Source organism: Myotis daubentonii, chromosome 17 (genome assembly GCF_963259705.1).
Source record: "Myotis daubentonii chromosome 17, mMyoDau2.1, whole genome shotgun sequence".
Taxonomy (NCBI): Eukaryota; Metazoa; Chordata; class Mammalia; order Chiroptera; family Vespertilionidae; genus Myotis; species Myotis daubentonii.
In genome coordinates this window covers 31,413,259-31,422,658 of record NC_081856.1, presented here as the reverse complement: position 1 = coordinate 31,422,658, position 9,400 = coordinate 31,413,259, and positions in this window count along the sequence as shown.

Sequence of the window (9,400 nt, the reverse complement as noted above, 5' to 3'; positions counted from 1 at the left end):
CATTACTTAGTGTCTAAGTTAAATTACTTTTTTTTGGTAGCCTTCCCATTTCCCCTCATCTACTGAATAATATGTTGTGTGTTCGTAAATACTATGCTCAAGAGTCATAACTGAAACTCTCTGTGAAAGAGATCTTCAGTGTGGAGTGACAAGGATGATTTTGCCCTTAGGGTGTTGGGAGAGATATTATTTCTTGTATATGGTCATTACTTCAATATTAGACTAAGCCAGAAAAGATGGACCTTCTTGTGGCATTTATCTGAAAGACAGGAAAATATTTGGATTCATATGACAAAGCAAAAGTTCCATTTTAAGTTGCCTAGCTTCTCAGAACAGTATTATAAGCTCTGGTATCTGTAATTTAAGGCTCTAGAGCAGTGGTTCTCAGCCTTCCTAATGCCATGACTCTTTAATACAGTTCCTCATGTTGTGGTGACCCCCAATTTCATTGTTACAAATTGAACATAATTAAAGCATGCTGATTAATTACAAAACAATATGTAATTATATATGTGTTTTCCGATGGTCTTAGGCGACCCTTGTGAAAGGGTCATTTGACCCCCAAAGGGGTCGCGGCCCACAGGTTGAGAACCACTGCTCTAGAGAGTAAGATTTTCTTTTTAAAGCCATGATAAAGTATAAGATAATGTGTGATATGTGATATTGTTTTTGATGGATAGAGTCAGATTTAATAATCCAAGGGGCTGGGGTAGGAGTTTCTAGTGTTGGCATTGAAGATAACGGGCTGATGATATTCACTTAGTGAATGAATGCTGTAGACTTCCAGAATAAATATGTTGGCAGTATTGTGACATGTTTGCTAGTTTGTGATTACTATGGTATGTCACCCGGTACCAATTTATATTATAAAATCTCAGGGAGTAGGAATTGTGTCTGTCTAAATCACTAGAGCTGACCTAACATGAACTTTGAGTTTAGCCAGTAGCACTAGGAATTCCATCCTTGCTTGGGAAGAAGAGGAGGATGGGTTGATGGGCCAATTGTTGGGTTGAGCAATGTCTCAGAAGACATCTTGCTTTCTACTTTCCCTTTTATCTCAAAGTAAAGCAACTTCTGTGGACTTTAGCCTGGTAAATTGCTGGTAAACAAGACATGAAGTGAAAGATGGGATAGTATGTGCTGATTCTTGGAGGAATTATATAAAGGTAGCCACAGCCATCAAATCTTGTCCTAGTAGGTGGGGATGTTTATTATGGGGGAGGCTATGCATGACTGGGGGGCTGGGGTATATTAGAAATCTCTGTACCCACTCAGTTTTTTATGAACCTAAAACTGTTGTAGAAAAGAAAGTCTATTAATAATTAAGAAATGACAAGTAAGTAATTAACTGTTGACAGGCTTATAAGTCATTCCAAACTACACATTAAATTGTACTGTTAAAAAAAGTGTGTGTGTGTGTGTGTGTGTGTGTGTGTGTGTGTGTGTGTATGCACAAAGAACTCCGTGAAGGTATTCAGGATATTCTTAAAATTGATTCATTCCCTGGGTGTTAACCTAGGTAGGACTTATTATCTACTTCCTTGAATTTTAGAGACATTCTGCTGTGCATATGTGTTATTTTTTTAAATTAAAAAGATGTTAAAAATGTTTATTTAGGTGGTGTTTATCTTATGATACATTTTATTATTTTATCTGTAAATGACTTGTCAGTATTTAATGTATTTAACCATATTAAATCTTGGGAAGTGTTTTGCTGCCTCTGAAGGATTATTTTACTCATGAGAGTCTTGTGAAGTGGCTGAATACTGTCATTCAAATTTTTCTGGTTAGGAAATTGGGGCATAAAGAAGCAAACTTATTCATTGACACACTGGAAATTAGAAAAAGGGATGGAATCAGAACTTGCAGTCCCTGATTTTACCAATTGGCTGCATTTAGCATGACACAGTATGGTCAATTGAGCAGTCATATCAGTTAAAATGGTTGGGCTGGATTCCGGTATCAAATAAGCTAGTCTTTAAATATATATATTTTATTGCTCACAGAGAAAAAGGGAGAGGAAGAGAGAGAGAGAAACATCAATGATGAGAGAGAATCATTGATTGGCTGCTTCCTGAATGCCTCCCATTGGGAATAGAGCCCACAACATGGGCATGTGCCCTGACCAGGAATCGAACCATGCATGACCTCCTGGTTCCTAGGTGGATGAGCCATGAACCACTGAGCCATGTCAGCTGTGCTCAAAGAAGCTAGTCTTAGGTGAAATGACCTCTGAGATAGTTTGAAACAGAAAAATACCATATTGTCTAAGCCACTGGATAGAAATTAAATAATCATATCTACTTGGTAAAGAGTTAGAATTAGTGGTAAATGACCAGGTGGATTAGAATGGAATGCCCAAAGGCCTCTAATCTGTCCAGTCAACAGTGGAAAACATGTATTTGAGCAGACAATGAATCCAATGTATTGAAACCTTAGGATTAATAAGTAAACCTCACTTTAGCTGGGGCCCCATCTTTATTAAAAAGTTAAGAAGAAATGATTATGTAGCTTAAAGCAGATTATAAAGAACTATTCCTCAGTTACTGAGAGTAACTCCATCATAATGATGAGTCTAAGAAATGATGGCAACTTAGTATTCATTGGGACATTACAATAATCATAGACTCAAATTCTCTTTGTGTTTCCTTCAATAGAAAATGGCTAAGGGGCACCTGAGTTTATAATTTAACAGCTTCCTTTGAAACTAACTTGTGACTAGGAAGTGCAGGTTATGCCAAAATCCTATTCTTACCAACTTCTATCAAAAACTATTCAAACTGTTATTTGTCCTATGGATTTTTGTTGCATAGACAGTACTTAAAATAGGACATTGTTATTATCTGTGTCTTGGCTATTACTTTTTTGGGATATTACTTTTGTTAGCAATTTAATCTGAATATTTATCATGTTAAAAAAAACCTTTTATTCTTGAATAATGAAGTATCATAATTCTGGTGAAGGCTCAGAGGAAAATCCTTAGATTACCAAGGGTCAAGGGGAATATTATCCTAGGCACATAAGCTTTAAAAAAATCTGTTGCAAACATATTTCCATGTATTTGCTTGTTATAATTAAATAACTATTCTCTTCTCTTTTGGAGTTAGCTGACTGGGAGGAAAACGGAAGCTCCCGCCATCTCACTAACCAATATCTGGGTGGCAGAGTGGAGAGTTTAGGAATATAAAAAGTATGATAATACCTCACATGTTTGCATTGGATACAGATTCAAAGAACTCATCCTCTGTTGGTGGGGGTGAGATTTACTACAATTGGATTAGCAGCATGTAGACCTGGGGACGCACTGGAAGCCAGTTCACTAATACCAGAAGAAGAGATGAATTGGTTGCAATGCCTTGTGGTTGTGCTTCCAAGCAGAGAACCCAGCTGCTTTGATGCATTTTGTGGGTTTGACATGAAAAGCAATAGCTCAGTCTTTCAGGGGAAAGCTTCCAGGCGGCTTTTGTCTTGTCTCCTGGACTATCTCCTGAGAGGCAGTCTTGTCAGGCTCGAATCAAACAAATCCAGGCTTCAAGATTCAGAGAAGGGACTTGCTGTGAAAATCCTCCTCCTAAGAGGAAATATGGGCGCCTCAAGGCCTTTCACTAAAGGAAAGTAAATGTACTGATGGAAATTAAATGGTGCCATTGCAGATAATGACAAGAGGACTCTCTCTTTCTTTTTAAAATTCAGGAATCCAGTGCTTTAGTTTTTGGTGATGCTCTGTGCATTTGCAGATTAAGGACATGAACTATTTGAAAGTAGATTTTTGTTTCTGTTTCTTATTCCAATGCCTTAAAATCATGGCTTAGGTTCTTGGAACCCTATTTTGCTTGGCAATGTAAATAAAACAGAGACATATACAGCAGAATACTGCTTTGAAGTTTGCAAGACACAAGCATATCTGGCTCAGAGGGTGCATTTAAGGTTTAGTTAGTCCAAGTTTGCAGAGTTCTTGGAAAAGGAGGTTTAGAACATGGAGACTAATCAATCTAATATATACTTCATAAACATTTTAAGTACCCAGCCCTAATATTTTTCCCTCACCAAAAAACTGTGAGTTTATTTTCGTATTATTTATTTGCATCTATCAGGCTTAATAAAATCTTTCTTTTATTGTTTTAGTATCAATATTTTATCACGTCTTTCTTTTTTCAACAAATACAAATTATATTTGCACTGGAACATTTCTACAGCTTAATCTCTTTAAAAATCAAAGTGGCAAAAAAAGAGTTATATAGTGCCAATTTATCAAAAAGAAAATAAAATTCAGATGACTTTCATTTCATTTTCAAGTAGAGTATGAAATATCAGGGAATGCTTTATGTTTTATACATGTTGACTTTAGATTAAAATGAAATTTTCATAGTGTTCTTTAAAATACAATCCAATTAAATTTCCAATGTCTTTGTTTTCAAGTTCCTGGATGGAACTTTTGAAAAACCTCACACTGTAATAATAACCATAAAACCACCTTCATAAGGAAATGCTACCCAACTTAGAAAAAGGATCTTTATAGTCTGTGTGGGAATACATACATACAGAATCTTTAGCAGGCAATTACACTGATTGAGTTTGCATTTCCTCTCCTGTTATGCCAGTTAACGCGGACACATTTTGAATAGAACTCTACTGCTAAGCAGATGGTATGAAGCAGGAACAAATCTACTATTTTAGAAAGTTGATCCCAAAGTGAGGTACCTATCCATTTCATATGGCTGATGGCAGGTTAAAGTCCCCAGGCCTTTCAATAACCTCTACTTCCTGTTGGATCCTTCAATCCTTGTGTAATTCTTAGTCTTCTGCCAAGACCGGGCCAATTTCTCAGGGACAGCCAAAACATTTTACTTAGACAAGGCTAAGTCCATAGCAACTCACTTGTATATAAAATGGCTTACATGCCAGATAACTATGCTAAGCACTTTTATACACATCACCTCTCGTACTGTTCACAAGAACTCTCTAAGATGCGTTCTACTAATGCACCCATTTTACAGATAAGAAACTGAAAACCACTGAGGTCAGGTAACTTGTTCAAGATCACACATGTAAGGCAGTGTTCAAACCAGAACTAAAACTAAGTCTAATTTGAAAGCCCATGTGCATATGCACTAAGCCACCTCACTATATTACCTGTCTCTCCCCACACACAAGAAAGAGCCAAACAGGATGAAAAATCCACATTATTTAGAAACAAGCACATTTTCATGTCTCTTTTTAAAGGAGAGTTCCATGCAAACAAATATTTCATGTTTCTGAAATATGAGTTTAAATTTTGTGAATGCAAATCATAAAAGCTCGGTACTTTAATGTCTAGGGATGATTAGTGATTTTTGTACAAATACACAAATCCTTCCTGCAAGTGAAATATCAAACAAGCTAAGACACTCATGTAACTTATTTCTGCACAGGGCTACTGTTTGTAAAATCCTATTAAGAAACTGTTGCTGACAATAGCTAGCACCGGAGAGCCCAACTAGTGCTGGGTTGTGCCAGGGATGAGATGTTCTTGTGGCTGACAGAATATTTATTCCCAGAGGAAACTGTTATAAATTGCATTTTGCCCCTTCAGTTGCTACAGGCTTGTGATGGAGTGTGGGCGGAAAGGACAACCTGTAATTCAAGATGGGTTGGAAGCTGGTTGCCTAGGAAACTGGGATGAACAGCACAATGCCAACCCAAACCGACTGTGAACAAGAGAGGGGATGTGTTTTTTTGATCTGTGTTGCTTTCCAAGTACAAATTTTGTGACTCTTGTGGAGTCTGATTAGGGCCATTGGCCCTTGGTTGGCAGTGCATGCCAAAGCGGGCCAGAGGTGAGTCAGGGAGGATGGGATAATTTTCATAAACATTGTGCTGACAATACACGGGGGAGAGGTGGACAATGGTGTCGTGAAAATGAGCTTGTGAGAGGATAAGGTGATCAACAGATGAATATTTTACATTCTTTATACATATACATTTACTAGAGGCCTGGTGCACAAAAATTTGTGCACTCGGGGGGGGGGGGTGGTCCCTCAGCCGGGCCTGTCCCCTCTCGCAGTCTGGGACCCCTCGGGGGATGACCACCTGCTGGCTTAGGCCTGCTCCCCGGGGGATTGGGCCTAAGCTGGCAACCAGACATCCCTCTGGCAGCCCGCAGCCCTAGGGGGATGTCTACTTGACAGTGGGGAGCAGGCCTAAGCTGCAGTCAGACATCCTTAGTGCTGCTGAGGAGGCGGGAGAGGCTCCCACCACCACCGCTGTACTGGCAGCCATCGGCCTGGCTTGTGGCTGAGCAGAGCTCCCTGATGTGGGAGTGCACTGACCACCAGAGGGCAGCTCCTGCATTGAGCATCTGCCCCCTGGTGGTCAGTGTATGTCATAGTGACCAGTCATTCCCAGTCTTTCTGCTGTTAGGGTCAAAATTAATAATCCCTTTTATTATATAGGATAGAGGCCTGGTGCATGGGTGGGGGCCAGCTGGTTTGCCCTGAAGGGTGTCCTGGATCAGGGTTGGGGTCCCGCTTGGGTGCCTGGCCAGTCTGGGTGAGGGGCTGAGGGTTGTTTTCAGGCTGGCCTGCGACTGAAGCTTCCATCCTCTCCCTTTTTTCTTTTTTTCTTTTTATTCTGGGATTTATTTATCTTCTATAATAGAAACTTTGTTGCCGTCACTGGAGCTGAGAGCCGGCTCCTGCTCGCTCCAACTCTGAGGCCACGACCTGCTGAAAGCAGGTACCTGGGGTTTGTTTAGCTTCTATAATTGAAACTTTGTTGCTTTCGGAGCTCAGAGCCAGGCCGCGGCAGGCGGGGAACCTTGGCTTCCTCCATCACTGGAGCAAGCAAGCCTCCTGCTCAGTTCAGTTGTGTGGCTGCCGGCCGCCATCTTTGTTGGCTGTTAATTTGCATATCGCCCTGATTAGCTAATAGGAAGCATAGCGAAGGTACGGTCAATTACCTTTTTTGTCTTTTATTAGATAGGATTGCTATGTAGACATGTGTAAATATATATTTAAGTCCAATGGAATGAAATTGCTTATTATAGGCCATGCTGGTACTAAAAAATTGCAATTTTATATAGTTCAACTTACACATAAATAAGAGAGATGAAAGAATACATTTTGGGGGCACAATATTTTATATTCTTGTCTTTTTTACTTGGATCCCCATGCCTTCTTTTTCTATCTCCACCTTATCCTGTCCCAGTCAGTCTTACCTGACCCTTCTCATTGATCCTCCTTCTATCCTTGTATCAATAAGCAACTCATTTTAACAACACAGTATGTATCTCTATCCTTGCAGAATCACAAACAGATGTAAATATTCCTGTGCATCCATACACAGGGTAGTGACAAAACTGTTCAAATCTCAAACTTCCACATTATTTTTTTTTTATAGCAAAATATTCTCTTTCCTACATATGAATATTTCTTTTCTTCCTTGCACTTATCCTTAATGGATTTCAACCCAATTTTAAGCAGTTTCCTCCATTTTTGACATTCATTCACTTGAATTCCATTTCTCTCACATGTGCTAGAAACTACTCACAAATGATTCATGCTGTAACATGTGGCAATGTGTCACATGGATGGAAGCATAATTCTTTTCTGGATTCCTACTGTTGCCTCTCCAGAATAAGGTATTATTTTGCAAAGTTAAGTATATGAGAAGGAATTAGTTTGTTTTTTATTCTGCTAACACAAGACCTAAAACTTCTCTGGCAAGGAAAAATGGCTTCTCAGAGCCATTGCTCTCATATCCATGTGTCAGAGCAAAGTTAATAATCTTTTAGCTAATGGGTCCTACACTCATTCATGGATAATAAAGACCATTATAAACTTATGAAAAATAATAGATACAGAGGCAGAGCTGCCTCAAACAGATTGTCAAACTGCAGCGGGAAGGCCAGGGAGGGTTGGGGGGCAGGAGGGAGGGGGGTAAGAGATCAACTGAAGGACTTGTATGCATGCATATAAGCATAACCAATGGACATAAGACACTGGGGCCAGGGGATTGTCAAGGGCGGGAAAAAAAAGGAGACATATGTAATACTCTTTGTAATACTTTAAGCAATAAAACAATAAAAAAAAAAGACCATAGAATTAATTTTTCCAAAACATATATTTTTATTGATTTCAGAGAGGAAGGGAGAGGGAGAGAGAGATAGAAAGATCAATAATGAGAAAGAATCATTGATGGGCTACCTCCTGCATGCCCCCTACTGGAGATCCAGTTTACAACCCTGGGCTTGTGCCCTGACTGGGAATTGAACCGTGACTTCCTGGTTCATAGATAGACGCTCACCCACTGAGCCACACCCGTCGGGCACCATAGAATTAATATTATCGTGTTTGAAATCTCACAGAAGTGGCACAGCTCCACCACAGATGAGACAGGAGGCCTGCCTTCTCCCTCTCAGCCAAAACAACTTCTCCCCCTCACCAGCTGTTGCAAATGCCATTGAGGCCCATTCTCCTTCTGGGGACAATATTTATTGTATTGGGTCATTGAGGTTTGTGCTCATCAAGATGGGCAAACTGTCAGGATTTTGGGTCACTGGGCTACTCTGGACCACACTGCTCTGAGTTTTCTCACTAGAAATGAGTGTTGACAGAGGGAAAAGAATAAAAGGACTCCATGGTCGGGTTCACGCCCCCTTTCCCACTCAGCACTGCCCATCTTGCATGCATCCCTAGAGGCCCTGGATGCTCTTTGGCCCACATACAAAGGCCTGTTCCCCTGGGGCTATCATATCTTTTCTTATTTGGAAAGGAAAGTTCCTTGTAGTAAAATCAAATGTTCATTCCTAGGAGTCTGTGGTTGAAGGTGTCTGGGATCAGCTCAGAAAACTCCTTTCCTAAGAGTTGGTATTGGTTTGCCTGGCAGGGTTTCCTTGGTGAGTCAGGTCATTCTGGTTCTTGTATGGCTGAGGGCTGTTGTTTACTTAGAAGCTGAGTCTGCCCTCCTCCCGCCTGTCAAAAGGGTTTCAAAGCTGCCGCACCAGGAACGGTTTCAGTCTACAGACTTTAGTGACTAATGACCCATGTCCTCTGCTCAGTACTGAAATCCCAAAATGGTCCTAGGAGAAGGGAAGTCAATCCTGACAGCTGCTTAGAGGTCATCTTAGAACTAAATGGCAGGAGAAATGGAGAGAGAGAGAGAGAGAGAGAGAGAGAGAGAGAGAGAGAGAGAGAGAGAGAGAGAGAGAGAACCCTCTCCCCAAAAAAAGGAAAAAAAGAAAAAAAATGAGATGATTGTACAGAGGGTAGCTGTTTGCAGATCACTCAGGTGTGCTCTGAAGACCAAATCTCTACATCAGCAATTAGAAGAAAGCTCTGAGCCCTCCGCCTCTTAGAAAGCAAGTGGAATCAGATAGCACGGAAAACACACACACACACACACACACACACCCCATGGGATC